Below are 14,070 nucleotides of genomic sequence, written 5' to 3'. Positions count from 1 at the left end.
TATGTGGTAGCAGCTGAGAGGAGCTGGTGGGAAGAGGAAGCTCACAAAGCCAAAGGAACTAGTCCTGCAGGACTCTTAATAATGGATAATGATAGAATAACACAGTGGCAGCATTGTAAGAACCTTGTATATGAACACTGTCCAACAAAATTTTAGGATGGTATTTTTTTTTATTTTCTATTCAGTCTGCCTGACCTAGTAGCCACTAGCCACATGTGGGCTGTGGAGCGTTTGAAATGTGGTAGTGTGAGTGGCAGAATCTTTTAATAAATTTAATTTTAATTAATTCAGATTCAAATAGCCACATGTCACTCCGAGCTACCAAATGTGGATGATGCAATTGTAGAATCCTTGATCAAATTCTTTGTTCAGCAGAGGAAACCAAAGCCCATAAAAGTAGCTCTTGGGCCCCGGGCAAGCTCATCCATTGGGCTTCACAGGGAAAACCTGGAGGCTCATTCCTACAATACTTTTCTTGTGCATAAACGGCACTTGTTAGGAGGCTCCACTTCATTCCTCCCATAAGCTTGGACTCACAAAGCTGCGGGCGGGGCAAGAGCTTGGGGAAATAACCCAGCTGCTGCCTCGGCCTCTTCTCCACCACCAGTGCCCTGGCAAGGTGAGCCCATCTGCTTCTCTCACCTAGGTAATGGGAGGTCTCCCCCATCCCTGTCTCCTGCAGCTAAGGTCTCGTCACCGGCCTGAACAGAGAAGCTGAATCGGAGATGGTGGCAGAAGTTAATTGAGATTAGATGTGCATATTCCATGGCTAACAAAAGCACAGATGCTCCAGAGCCACTTCTCAGGCCAGATCATCTTCTAACCCACCTCCTCTCCTCCCCCTCAGCTCCCTCCTCATCTACCTCCCCCTTGCAATCCACAGCCTCCAGGTGCTCCCGAGAGGTATCGACGGAGCTCCTGCTCCCTCTCACATGTTATGACTCAATATCAGTTAAACCTTTTCCATAATGAATGAGGTCATTTGTGGGAGGAATGGAGAAAATAGGGACTCTCAGCCTCACTTGAACACACCCATCTCGACTCCCCTCCTCCTCCCTCATTTCCTCTCCTCTGCCGTCAGCCTCATTTTGGGGGTTGCCAATGAAGAGGTGAAGTCAGGAAACCCACAAATCACCTCTACAGTCGGAACACAAAGGACCCCCCATTATTAAAACCCATTTCAGGCTCCCAGATTGGCAAGGATGAAAAATCAGAGGAAAGCATGGACTATAAACCCTGGGTGAACTCCCCAGCCCACCCGAAGGTCCCTCGCTGTTGGAGCAACTGAATTGCAAGCTTCAGATGGACTCTAATTCTCAGACTCTGGAAGAGAGTTTGCCAGGAGCATCTCCTTAGAAAGGATATGTTCAGAATTCTCTGTTCCTTTCCAGTAAGTGAGGGATCAAGGAGGACAGAGACGTAAGCAATTTCCATCTGTGATTTTGAGAGCACTTTCTTCCTCTCCTAAATCAGAGCAGGCTCCATGTCAGCTGCACCCTGGGGTGTGACCACATGGTCTCCAAACCCAGGCTCTGATTCATACACTCAGGACCCTCCAGGGAGGAGAGAGGCAGCCTCTCTGTGGACATGGCCATCTTCCTGGGAAGGGAAAGACCCTGCTGAGCCACAACTGCCTGCCTGTCGGAGACCTGTTAGCTGAAACAGACAAAAATGGAAGAGACAGCCTGCTGACCTACTGGGGCACAGGGGGCACGGAGAGCATGCAGGGCGCAGAGGGAACCACGTGGGGAGGCAGGCTATGAAGCCATCAGTGAGGGAATGGACTAGCGACCGACAGAGCAGGTTACCTCACCAAGATGGCCCTTCTCACTCTAAGTGGGCTCTCGGAGGATGAAATTCTTTCTTTGAAAGAACTGACAGCATGGCTTTGTGAGTCCCCTCAACAATTCCTTTTGCTCCTTTTTGAAGACATCCTTCCAGAGAGTAGCCCATGTTCAAGGAACCAGTTGGGCATGGCTTCGTTGGCACCAGCTCTTCTTTCCTTCCACAGTTCACCTGCAGTCACCGAGCACCTACGGTGCTTTCTTCTTTCTGCTGGCCAATGAGGACTTCTCCTCTTGTTAGAACAATGCCCACTTCCCTTTGCATAGGATTCCACTTCTGAAGAACAAGGGCTCTGGATAATGAAGGAAGGGGAGAGGGAGGGAAAAGCAGGAATAGAAACAGGAGCCAAGGATGGAGTGGAGGATGGCAGGTCTCTTCACTGATCTTCAGATTCTGTCTGGCTTGGTTTTGTTCCCAGCATTATTAGCTTATCACCTAACCGCCCACATGCACTGGGTGACCCCAAGGTCCCGAAGGTGAGGGCTGAGGTGTGGAAGAGCTTGACAGCTCCCTCCAGCACAACTGCCTCCATTCAAACACCTGAGCATGATTCCAGGTTCCCCCAAAGCCCCAGGTGGGCACACCTACTACATACCTGCAGGGCACTGCATTCAAAGCCAAACAAAGCAAGCACACACTGCTGTTTTAAAGTGCCTGCCCACACAGCACATGCCTCCTGGGAGTGTCCAGGAGGGGAAACCAGCAGAGAGGTGTAGATTCTGGCTGACAGCCCAGGGGACCCACATCTTTTCCCCTCCTTCTGCACAAACATGTTTCATCTTCTGCCTGGGACTGCCTGCCCCAGCCCAGCACTGTCAACATTCTTTCCTGGGAATTAGCAAGCCCTACCGACATACAAGGACTTTATTAGCGCTGGCAATATTCCCCAATATCCAAAGGTCACCATGGATCCTATAGACAAGAGTCCTTCTCTGGCTCACTCCGGGGGAGTGGGGGCAGGGTGGGGTGTGAATGGAGTTCTTTGTCTCACTGATTTGAAGATGTTGCAATCTAGGCTTAGTGGCTTAAGGAAAATGCTGCCCGTTAGAAAAATGAATCCAGCTGGAGCCTTGGCATCCTATCGTTTAAACTTCTTCCCTCCTCCTCACTCCAGCAAATCTATCAACCCATATTTAGTGAGCACCTATTACAAGTGAGGCATCACAGGAGGCTTAAAGATGTCTAGTCACCATCTTTGACCACACTGAAGACATGGAGACCTTTCTTCATGGGCCATGCATGGTGCACTGGTAGATACTCAGATGTGAACTGTACAATGGTGAGAAAGATGCTCACAAGGAGCACACAGAGCAGCCCTGGGGATAATGGCCATGAGCCTGTTATCCTCAGTAGGAGGAGGGAGACACCAAGTGATGTGGGAACACCGCAGGGGAGGTCACTGTGGGATGACAGGGTGGAGACCCTGCACCAAGGCCTGAGTGTAGCCTAGAAAGGTGATTTGGATTTGGTTGAGAGGAGATGGTGCAGAAAACGTTCCATATGGGTAAAGTCCCATGAGGCAGGGGATCTGTTCACAAGGACTCAACAAAATCTCAAGAGAGAGAACAGTTGGAACAGAACAGTTTCTAAAGGAATGCTCATGTGGAGGAGAGGTGGGAAACCAGTTTGAAAATTCCAACTGAGGACCAAACACCACTAGTAAGCCCTAGCTGGACCTTGTTCTAGCAGAGAACTATGTCCCACATCTTCATGGAGAGAAGAGAGGATTCTGGCTTTGAGCTTATGGATAAGCTTCAGATCCAGAGCTGTGGCAGGCACCTTCAAATGGAAGCCCACCTGGGCAGTGGGGCCTCTGTTCAGCCTCCCTCCTGGGGACAGCCTTCCACTTCCCCTCACTCAGAGCCTCCCACCTCCCATTTAGCCATGTCAGTCCCACTCTTATCAAACAGCACTTCCTCCTTTTCCTGCCCCCAAATTCATCACCCTCTCTGCACCTGCCCTATCCTCCCTCCACCCGTCCCTCGTTCCCAGTCCAATGGAGGTGGAGGCCAGTCCCACTACCTGTGTTCCAGATCTCACTTGCTCAAAGCACTACAAGGACTTGTGACAATGATCAATGTCTTTTTATTTTCAACTTCCCCTCCCTGATTGAACTTTCCCTTCACTCTTTAAATATGCTGTAGAATCTCCCATCTCAAAATCAAAGTGTTGGTGGGAAGCCAGTGGTACAGCCCTGTAATCCCAGAAACTCAGGAGGCTGAGGCAGGAGGATCTAAAGTTTGAGGTCAGACTCAGCGATTTCTCAAGACCCTGTCTTCAAATAAAATAAAGGGCTGCAGATGTGGCTCAGCGATACAGTGCCCCTGGGTTCAATCCTACCCCCCAAAATTGAATAAAATCAAATAAAACCTTCCTGTCTTATATTCACTTCTAATAATCACCTCATCTCTGTATTCTCCATTCCCAGCCAAGCTGCCCCAAGGGCATGGAAACAGATGCTTTCTCCATTTTAACCCACAGCACTGTGTCTTCCACAGCTGCTCCTTTGCACACACGCCCACGCACCACTGACACTGCTTTTGCTCAGAGCATCAGTGACCCACAGATTACAAAGTCTCACAGGCACTCTGGTGTCTCCATCTACTTGACTCTGCATCAGCATTTGCCAAGCGAATGCTTCTCTCCTCTTGAAACACTCTTTCTGTTCCTGTGAGCTCACTTTCTCCTGTTTTTCTCCTAACCTCTTGCTGGCTTTGTGCAGCCTCTTCTTTCTTAAACAAAACTTACTATTTATGCAATTCTGAGCTTTCTGTTTTTTAATTACCTTAGTCCTCAAAACAAACCCATAACATAGACATTATTTTCTCCATTTTGCTAGATGAGAGAACTAAGAAACACAGAGAAATTTTTTTCTGACTGACTTAGCTAGTAACTGCAAAAGACAAGAGTGGAACAGACAGCTTGGATCATGTGTCTATACTGTTCAAAACTATGTTATGCAGTTTCTTTATTTGAATTAATAAGAATAGAATAGATTAGGTTGCATAGCAAACAACCTAAATCTCAGCAGCTTAATATAAGATGAGGTTGTTCCCACCTAATACAACATGGCCAGGACGTAACTGCAGGCAATCTGCTCCACATGGTCATTCAGGGACTCAGGTAACATAAGCTCCAACAACTTGTACCTGGAGAGAGAGAGAGACTGAAAATCATATATAGAATTTTTAACTGTCATTTCCATCATACTTCTTTAATTAGAGGTAATCACAAGGCCCCACCTAACTACAATGGGAAATGAAAATATTGGGGAGTAAATGGAACACTTGCTGAGATATTGTATATACAATACTAAAATACAAATGCTAGAGTTCCTCCAGATTTGGTCTTGGGCCCTCATCTTTTTTCCCTATTTTTTTTTAGTATCTATACTAAAATTTCTCAAATTTATATATATGCCCAGACCTCAGCCTTATTTCAGAGTATCAATCTTTCTTTTGTAAATATTCATTTTTTAATTGTAGTTGGACAAAATACCTTTATTTTTTTTTATTTATTTTTATATGGTGCTAAGGATTAAACCCAAGGTCTCAAACATGCTAGGCGAGTGCTTTACAGCTGAGCCACAACCCCAGTCCCTAGAGTGCCAATTTTGTCTGTCTAATGACTTACCTTCTTTAAAATCGTATCTTAAAAGGTCCCTTAATATATTCAAAACAAAACCCTTGGAGTTCTCCCTCATCAAAATCTCTCCTCCCGCAACCTGTTTCATATCAATAAATGACACCTCCATCCAGTTAGTCATTCTGCCAGCAATCTGGGGGTTATTTCTGACCCTTCTCCTAACTTCCCTTATTAAACTTATTCCCAACTCTGGAGGAGTCTATCTTCAAAATAATGTTAAATCTACCCAGTTATGATAGCACTATCACTCTTATCTAAGTCACCAAGACAAGTCTCTTGTCTTGACCACTGCATGGCCTCCTCCTTGTTCTCTTTACTTGCTGTCCATGCTCTTCTAGAACATTCTCCACACTATAGCCAGACTGATCTTCATAAAGTCCATACCAGGTCATGTCACTTTGTTCTCCCTCAGTGATTGTCCATATTGTTCAGGATTATGTCCAAGATCCTTAAAGGGGCCCACAGAGTCCCACACTCTAATGCCTCTCCAGCGACATCCTGTACCATCTCTTCATCAAGCACCACTCTCCAGGATCACAGACTTTCTCTGAGTTCCCTGATTACCACATACTCCTACCAGACACAAACCTTCAAACATGCTGCTCCCATCCCTTGAAATTGCTCTTTTTTAAAACTATCTCCCAACAAAGTCGATCTCATGCATGGGTCTCATTTCAAATGTCATCTCTCAAGAGAGATCTTCCATGAAACCCCCAGTATAAATGCCGTCTTCCTTGTATACTATCTCAGCACACCCTACCCTTTTGCTTTATAAGACTAAACTGCAATTTGTAACTACACACCTAATTTGTGACTTCTTATATGATATCTTACTGTCATGAAACTATAAGCTCCATGGTAGATATAATAGAAAACATATTTGTACACCATCATACCTGCCATAGTATCTAGGATCTACCCATGTTTATAGCAGCACAATCACCGGAGCCGAACTATGGAGCCAGTCTAAATGTCCACCAATGGATGAATGCTTTAAGACAATGTGGTATATAAACACAATGGAATTTTATTCAGCCATAAAGAATAAAATTATGTCATTTGCAGAAAAAGGGATGAAACTTACAGTAGGTTAAGCAAAATAAGCCAAACTCAGAAAGTCAAGATTGTTACCTCTCATATGTGGGAGCTAAAGAGGGGAAGGAAAAAAAAGAAGCAGCAGAGGAAAAGAACCCAGGAGGAGGGGGAGGGGAGGAAAAGGGGAAATCCTGGGGAAAGATGCTGGCCAAATTATGTTGTTACATAGCATGGACATATGAACATGTAACAAGTCCCACCGTTTTGTACAACTATAATGCACGGATTAAAAATATGGGAAAAAAACTAATCTATAGTAGGCCAATAGTTAATAATTGTTGAATGAATAAACCCTCGTAAAAGCAACCCATGCCCCAGAATGTGCCTTTCAGCTGATGCAGCCTACCACAGCACTGGCTTTCCAGCCTCTCACTTCCTGTCGATATTCTTAAGATCAAGTCACAGTCATCTTCTACTGCCTAATTCTCCAAAGAACACGTGGACCTGGGTGACCCGGAACAATTAGCTAAGCCTGACTCCTGAGGAGACTCGGCCTCATCTCCTCAGGCTAAGCTGATCTGGGTCAGACTCCTTATAGTTGAGGTCTCCATCCTTAAGGTTTTTAAGACTGATCAATTAAAGACTGAACTCTTTAGTCCAGTCCACAAGATCTTTTGCAAGCTGACTCTTCCTATTTCCCAACTCTCGCTGCTAGAACTCATTGCTACAAACTTCCTGGCTTAAAATAACAGGAATTTATTTTCTTATAGTTCTGGAGTTCTGGAGTCTGACGTTAGTTTCACTGGACTGAAACAGTGACATTGGCTGTGTTCCTTGCTGGTGGCTCTAAGAAGCATCCTCTTTCTTGTCTTCTCCGGCATCTGGAGGCCACTTGCTGTCTTCAGCTTTGTCGGTCCTCAAAGCCAGCAATATCAGGGTGAATCCCTCTTACACGGTCTTCTCTTGTTCTCACTCTTACATTTATAAGGACCCTTCGATTTCTTTGTTTTTTTTTAAATATATTTTTAGTTGTTGATAGACTTTTATTTTATTTATTAATATGTGGTGCTGAGAATCAAACCCAGTGCCTCACACATGCCAGGCAAGTACGCTACCACTGAGCCACAGCCCCAGCCCCAAACCCTGCAATTTCACTGGGCCCACCCAGACAATCCAAAATAATCTCCCATCTCAAGGTCAACTGATGAGTCACCTCAATTCCATCAGCAAACCCCTTTGCCTTGTATCCCAACACTGTCACAGGTGCTGGGGATTAGGATGGGGACATTTACTTACCACCAACCTCATTACCTTCCACTTCTCACCCCAAACTCTACATCTTAACCACAGAGAACTTGAGACCTGGAGCAGTTATTCTGAAGAGCTGGGAAGGTAGAATGAGGATCTGCAGGAATCCACGGGAGTTCCTTCTGAAAGTTTCCGAACAAGCTCTGCTTCATATATCCCTCTGCACACCATAGATCACCCTAGGGCACCACCAATCTTCTCTCCGGAAAATGAGGACAAGTGTACCTATTTTTCTGGACTACTGTGAGGATTTCATGAGTTGACATTTGTCTAGTGCTTTGGGAAGTAGGAGAGTGGAAGAAAAAGAACTCGTGTTCTGGCTTCAAAAGTCTGGGTTCAAATTTTGATTACCTATCATTTAATAATAATGTGACTCTAGCAGAGTATGTATCTTTATAAACTCCCTCAAAATCTTTATTTCCTTAATAATAAAATGAGGTATCAAAAATATCCCTCTTACAGCCGGGCACAGTGGCACATGCCTGTAGTCCCAGCAGCTTGGGAGTCTGAGGCAGGAGAATCGCAAGTTCAAAGCCAGTCTCAGCAAAAGCGAGGCACTAAGCAACTCGGTGAGATCCTGTCTCTAAATAAAATACAAAATAGAGCTTGAGATGTGACCCTGAGTTCAAAACCCCCCAAAATATATTCTCTTGGAAGGTTACTATAGGATCAAATGAGATAAATTATGCAAAGTATTTGGCAGATAGTAATTGTTCCATAAGGTTAGGTATTGTGGTTATTATACTAGAATCCTTAACAAATCGTAGCTGTTCTTTGTTGTGGTGATGGTTTAGTTCATTCCTTTATCAGACAAAACTTTCAAAGCTCAGCTTAAGCATTGCATCTTCAGGAAAGCCCTCCACCTTCTTTCTTGGGCAAAGGTCCTTAGTCTTTTCCCCCATGTATTCCTATGGTGTCCAGTCTACATTTTCACTACAGCAGCATTAAAATGGATTGGATTGAGAGTCTTGCAACAAAAACAAAATCGTACATGTAGGATACTGAGCTCCTTGAAGCTTCCACATCTTTCTTTTTTCTTTTTCTTTGTTCTTTTTTTTTTTTTTTTTTTTGGTACCCAGGGGCACTTTACCACTGAGGCACATCCCAAACCCTTTATATTTTTAATATTAAGACAGGGTGTCACTAAGTTGCTTAGTGCCTCACTGAGTTGCTGAAGCTGGTCCTCAACTTGCTATCCTCCTGCCTCAGCCTCCTAAATTGCTGGGATTACAGGTGCGCACCACCGTGCCCAGCTATGGTTCCACGTCTTGTTCTTCCTATCCTCAGTGCCTGGCTCAGGACCTAGGCAGTACAAAGTTTAAAAACTATTTATTGGTTGAATTAATATAGAATTCTACATCACAACTAGGAATTGGCATGGTGTTGAATATGTATCAAACAATTTGTCTAAACACCAATAATATCATTCTAGTCTCAGTGTTCAGGATGGTGAGGTGCACACTGTGTTCCCTAGAAGGAACAAACTTTAGAGTTGAAACCAGACTGGAAGGCTCTGAGTAACTTAGCAAGATCCTGACTCAAAATAAAAAATTAAAAAGGAATAGGGATATTGCTCAGTGGTTAAGCACTCCTGGGTTCAATTTCTAGTACCAAAACAAGCAAACAAACAAAAACAAACTAGACCCCCAAGAGAGCCATAGTCAGAAAGTAGGATCTCCCCATCTGCAGCCCCAGAATGGGAAGAGTCCTCCGTAGTGGCCCATGGACTACCACCACCTAGTCAGGGACTTTCATTCCCTGGTTCAGCAACTAGGCCCTGCAGAAAAACTGTACCCCAAGCAGAACAGGGCTGAAAATCATATTTTCATGGGATGTCAAACCTCCTCTCCTACCTTAAATGAAAGGTATTATTTCTGAGAGGCGAATGTCACACTCCACCACCAAAATTCTGCTACCTCGGCAAAAACCCCAGCAGTTTCTCTGCACGGCTGGCAGCTCTCCACCCAAGGCCAATGCTGGGAAATTCACCAGGCCCAACGCAAATCACGGAAGCACAAGGCTCTCTGTGATTAAAACAAGGGAAAGCAAACTCAAGGAGCATTTACTGTGCAGAAGTAGGATAGAGAGAGGAAATATGGTCCAGATACCACCCAGGACCCATAACAGGTCCTAACTCTTCTTGGGAAACTCACCTATCATTTTGCCAGATAAGTAAATTATCCCCGGCTCAGCAACCTCTGGGCCTTTGCTGTAATGGATGATATCCTTTCACCTTCCTCTTTGGTTTATATAAAAATATATCCTTCTTAGCTGCCAAAATGCTATCCATCCCTTGTCTCTAAGCAATTCATGCTGGAGATGAGACCTCTTTCTGATTCACCCACACTGAACCTGCCCTGGGATAAAAAAGCTTTGTACAGAGCTGGGCAAGGTGGAAAAGGTGTCAGGCAGTGACTGCATTCAAATAAATGGCAAACTGTCTATACTTTTTAATGAGTGAGAGTGTGCTAGAGAGAGCAGGTCAGAAACTGGCTTTCTGTCCCTGGAGCTTTCTGTTGTGTCAACTTCTGTGTGTGTGGCCTGGGGGCTGATCATGCTCTCAGTTCCCGAGAGTCCCAGGAGCACTAACTGCTTACCTAGCTGGCAGCTCCAAGCGAGGACACCTGTCCACCTCGGCCACATCTTCCCAGATAGGGAGGGCTTGGGGCCTACTTATGCTCCCCAGCCACTCCCAAAGGCTTGTGCTTTCTGACAGAGACCAGAGTCTGCTCCTGGCATAACCCAGATGATTAGCTCGGGTGTTCTGTGTCTTCTAGGTGCCCTGTGGCTGGGCTCGGGTGCCAACCTGTTCCAGCCTGATGCACTCTGTGGCAAGGATGCAGCTCTTCTGAGTCCAGGAGCCCAGCTGTTTTGCCAAGATGCATTCAGGTGTTGACCTATGTGTGGCCTGCAAGCTCTCTTGGCAAAGCACTCCATCCAGATATTTCCTCACCCAAGCCCCTAAGACAACCAGGTGCACCATATCCTCGTGGAACGCCAGCTGGATTTCCTAGGGAACCTGTCACCTCCAGAAAACTCCCAGTGACAAAGAGTGTTCTGGGTACCAAGGACTCTCCACTCAGCAGTCTCTAGCCTGCTCCTCCATCTTCTTGCTCCACTGCATGCCTGGGGGCTGTATGCAAACATTTGCTTTGATTTGTAAAATGATCCATATAATTAGGGAAAAGAGTTAAATAAAGGGACTGATTTCAGAGAGCAGGCTCTTAATGACACTAATACCTGACAAAAGGGGTCATTATGATGGGCTAATGGGCCTTGCCTGGCGTTCAGCTCTCTCAGGACACAATCCAACACACTCAATTATCTGCTAATCAGGGCCATTTTGTCAGAGGTTATTGCCCTGAAGTATCAATTATAGGAACATTATTAATACTTTATGGAGAAACCACTTGCATGAAAGTGTTAAACTCACGGGGCGAGCCTTTCATCCCTGTCCCCACTTAGACCCATACTACACAGTCTCTTTTGGCCCCCGTTTAGCTCCCCAACTAGGGTTTTCCATGACCCATTAGGTCTACTGGGAAGGAGCCAGGGCCATGATGATGTTCCCAAATCTGTCACCTGTGACCAAGCTGGCAATCCCAACTCTTAATGCCACCAGCTGGCAACAGTGGCTTAGCCCAAAGCCAAGGCATTACTGACTCAAGATGTGGGAGGGAAGCAGGGAAGCAGGGAGCCACGGGCTGCAGGAACATGTGTGTGTGTGTTTCTGTCTCTCTCCTTTCTCTGCCTCTGTCTCCCTCCCTTTCCTCCTCCTCCCCCCATCCCCATCTCTCTTTCTTTCTCCAATGTGATCTTTTAAGAAAGTGTGAGGGGATGGACAGATGATCCCTACTTTAAGACATAATCTGTTCAGTACACAATCTATGCTACGCCCTAGAACCTGTTTTTCCATATTGGATTCATGGATAATTCACCTCTAAGAAGGCACCATCCAATACAGAAACTGGAGGAAAAACTCTGGGATTTTTTTCTTTTTGCACAGTACTGGAGAGCAAACCCAGGGCCTCGTGCATGCTAGGCAAATGCTCAGCCATTGCCCTATATCCCCAATCTGGGAGAAACAACTCTGAAAGGTGGTGTACTTTAGAAGACAAAATATGAAAAGGACTTTAGAGTCAAATCAATTCTCATTCAAATCTCTGTCCCATCACTCACTGGCGGCAGGATCTCAGGAAAGCCACTTAACCTCTCTAAGCTGTGGTCTTCAGTCTCTTGGGAGGCTCCATATGGTATGGTACTAGGGAGATCTAGGCTTCAGAATGCCAGCTGTGCCCTGGAAGGGGCGGTGGGTGGCAGAGGAATCAAGCGTTTGCTAGTTGTGCAAACTGGAGCAGGTTACTTAGCATCTTTGAACCTCAATTCATGGTAGAGACTTTCAGATCCATATGATGGAGCTGAGGTAACAGTTAAAAAAGAACACATACATAAGCACCTAGTACTGTTCCTGGCACATGCCACCCAGAGCGAGCATGACACTTACTTTGAGGTGGCTCTAAAGTTGAAACATTCGTTGCTAAATAAATAATGGATGTAAATGCTCAAAGAAAACAAGATCTCTCTGTTCCTCTATGTCTGAATAACTAGGCATTTGCCAGTAAAAGGGTTTAATGATTTTTTTCAGCTGAGAAAGAAAAGTGGGAGTGGGTCCCTGAAATACCACCCATGCGCCTAGCATCCTGGGAGGTGCCTGGCAGCTGGTGGGGAGAGGCTTCCACTTCTGTGGCCCATCAGGCCTGACCTTGCACATTACCATTAGGACAACCCACAGAAAGAAGGTTCGGTGCCACCTGGGGATCTCCTATAATCTGGTTTATAGGCAGTGTTTCGTCTTATGAGAAAAAAGGTCAGAAGAAGAGACAGGTTTACTCTGTCATTTAATGATTCCTCTCATCCTTGTGGAAGCTACGCTATGATTTAGGAAATAGAAATTTAAAACAGGGTTGTGTTCATGCATTTGCCAATAGTTTTTGAGTATGTCCCTTTAACGGAGCAATGTAATCACCGTCCAAAATGGGGAGGCCAACTCAAGGCAGGGCAGTTCCACTATCAGCCGGTCTACATTCTAATATAAATGTTTATCTACAAACGCCTTGTGCTTTGTGTGGTCCATGGTCACCCTAAAGACATGTTTAGTTTAGTTTAGTTTAGTTTTGTTTTTCCATCAGAGCAAGATAAAAATATTCAAGTGTCAGAAGAATTGTCCAAAATTGATAGTCATCTCCAACTCAACCGAGTCAGACATCAAAGAAATGAAGTTCAAGTACAACTGTGAGGTTTTAGTTCAAGGATCTTAACCTAAAAATAGTTTAAAATGCAGAAATAGATGCTACGAACTCTTTTTTGAACACTCTTTCCAGAAAGCAGGCAACTGAAGGCACATAGTTGACTTCAGAGGAACCCAGTTCAGGGAAGAGGGACGGCCAGTGCTGGAAATTCTATGTCCACCTGGTGTGGCCTGGAAAGAGGAGCCATCACTTACAAGCAAAGGGCCTCGACATCGTGGTAGGGAGTGTTGGTTGAAGGACTGAGAATCCACCCTCGCACCCTTGATTATGGCTTATAAATGTGCTGTTTGGTGGGCCTGGGTAATTAGTGTTTGTGTTAAGCAGTTACGGGGTTAAGTGCTACCAGGGGTTTGATCTGGGCTGACAGAGTCTGAGCTGCAGAGTGGGGTGGTTGCCTAGCAACAACACCTGTAGCACATTAAGCAGCCAGTCAGCTTTGTCAACTTCTAGCAGGGGCTTTGTGGAGCGGAAGATGGGGGTGGGGAAGGTTATGGGGCACAGAGGTGGAAAGCTGGACGGTGGGTCTCAGGATGGAAGGGGCGGTGGGTGGCAGAGGAATCAAGTGTGTTTGTGAAGAGCATCGTGTCTACTTCCTCAAGCAGCAGGCAGGTGGCCATTCTAGGTGGGGGTCCAGGACAGGGATTCTCAGTATTGCTCTTGCCTCTTCCTGAAACCCTCCCATCAGCCACCAAATGAAGCAGGAATCTCTTCCTCAACCTAACTCCTCCATCAAATAAGAAGCCTCAGTGGGACTTGGTGCCTAGAGAGGGGGATAAGGGAGTTGCTGCTTCTGCGGTTTGTTTTCAGATGTAAGAGGAATGGAACCACAGAGAACAAAGGCAAAGACCCCAGGAGGGTAAACTCCTTCTCCCCTCTTCCTGTTGCACCATCCCACGCATCCCTCTGGACTTCATCCCATGCACACCTG

At 45.7% G+C, this 14,070-nt stretch overlaps 1 long non-coding RNA gene across 10 annotated transcripts in view; it reads right to left on the bottom strand.

The window, feature by feature from the left end:
- LOC110598447 (uncharacterized) overlaps nucleotides 1–14,070 on the bottom strand; it is a 139,556-nt gene that overhangs the window by 18,221 nt on the left and 107,265 nt on the right. For all 10 annotated transcript variants that reach the window (XR_013437905.1, XR_013437903.1, XR_013437907.1 and 7 more), the window contains one exon: nucleotides 4,904–4,994. This is a non-coding gene — a long non-coding RNA (uncharacterized LOC110598447). The remainder of the gene's footprint in view (nucleotides 1–4,903; nucleotides 4,995–14,070) is intronic.

Source organism: Ictidomys tridecemlineatus, chromosome 4 (genome assembly GCF_052094955.1).
Source record: "Ictidomys tridecemlineatus isolate mIctTri1 chromosome 4, mIctTri1.hap1, whole genome shotgun sequence".
NCBI classification, from domain to species: domain Eukaryota; kingdom Metazoa; phylum Chordata; class Mammalia; order Rodentia; family Sciuridae; genus Ictidomys; species Ictidomys tridecemlineatus.
Note: the sequence above shows the minus strand (reverse complement) of the source record. Positions and strands in the feature narration are given on the sequence as shown.